The sequence below is a fragment of the Orycteropus afer genome, unplaced genomic scaffold (assembly GCF_000298275.1).
Source record: "Orycteropus afer afer isolate SDZICR_OR568_19922 unplaced genomic scaffold, OryAfe1.0 scaffold00178, whole genome shotgun sequence".
NCBI lineage: Eukaryota > Metazoa > Chordata > Mammalia > Tubulidentata > Orycteropodidae > Orycteropus > Orycteropus afer.
In genome coordinates this window covers 4,103,681-4,105,218 of record NW_006921765.1, presented here as the reverse complement: position 1 = coordinate 4,105,218, position 1,538 = coordinate 4,103,681, and positions in this window count along the sequence as shown.

Below are 1,538 nucleotides of genomic sequence, written 5' to 3'. Positions count from 1 at the left end.
TTTCTAATTGTTGGAGATGTTTGTTTAAAGTGTTGATTTTGGCTCTTCTTTTTTAATGTGTGCATTTATTGCTATAAATCGGCCTCTGATCACTGTATTTGCTGTGTCCCACAGGGTTTGGTATGTTGTGTTTTCATTCTCATTTGATTCAAGGAATTTTTATATTTCATTTTTTATTACTTCTCTTACCCAGTCTTTTTAAAGGAGGGTGTTGTTCAGTTTCCATGTGTTTACTCTTTTTTCATTGATTTTCCTATTGTTGATTTCTAATTTGATACATTGTGATCTGGGAAGTTGCTTTGCAGAATTTAAATGTTTTTAAATTTTTGAAGGTTTATTTTTTAGCGTAGCATATGGTCTATCATGAAAAATGTTCCATGTTCATCGGAAAAGAATGTATATTTTGCTGTTGTTGGGTGAAGAGCTATGTAGATGTCTACAAGGTCAAGTCGGTGGATTGTATTGTTTAGTTCTTCTGCATCTTTGTTGAGTTTCTTTCCAGTTGTTCTATCTTTTGTTGAAAGTCTCCCACTATGACTATGGAGTCATCTATTTGGTTTTCCAACTCTTTTAAAGTCTGATTTATGTATTTTGGGGCTCTTTCATTGGGTCCATATGTATTTATTATGGTTATATTTTCTTGTTCAATTGATACTTTAATCAATTTATAATTTCCTTCCTTATCTCATATAGTGGTTTTTGTCTTAAAGTCTATTTGATCAGAACTTAATAATTCCACTCCTGTTCTTTTATTGTTGCCATTTGCTTGATATATTTCCAAACTTTGATTTTTAGTCTATTTTTGTCTTTGTCTCTAAGGTGTGTCTCTTGTAGACAGCTATTGATGGGTTTTGTTTTCTTATCCAATCTGCAGCTCTCTGTCTCTTGAGTAGTGTGTTTAATCCATTAACATTCAATGTAATCATTGACAAGTATGAATTGGTTGCTGTCATTTTGTTATCTATTTTTTCTTGGTGTCCCTGGTTACTTTCTTCCATATTATTTTCTGTGCTGAGCTCCTTCTGTCTATGAATCATGTTATTGTTTCTTTTCTTGCTGTTGTTTTAGTATTTGCTGAATATTTGTGCTTGTCCTCTTTTTTATTGTGATGTGAATGTTTACCTTTTTTTTTTTTTAACATAAACTTGTAATTTATAATTTTCTCCCCAAGTTTAGAATAGTCCATTCTATTTGCATCTCTCTTGACTTTCTCACCATTTAGAAGTTCTGTAACTACACAGTATTTTTTCTCTTTTTGGTTTGTAGTTGTCCTTATTTGCCAATTTCTATCTCTGGTTCCCTGTTCACAATCTTGTAAGCTTGTTTTACTTTGGATTATGTCCATAGCTGTGGTTTGTGGGTTATGTCATCTTGTGTATTAATGGTTGGTTGTTGTTTGCTACTGTTGGTTCTCTGTTCAAAGGTCTCCCTTTAGTATCTCTTGTAAAGTTATATGGTTTTAACAAATTCCTTTAGTTTCTGCTTATCTGAAAATCTTTTAATTTCACCATCATATTTGAGGGACAATTTTGCTGGGT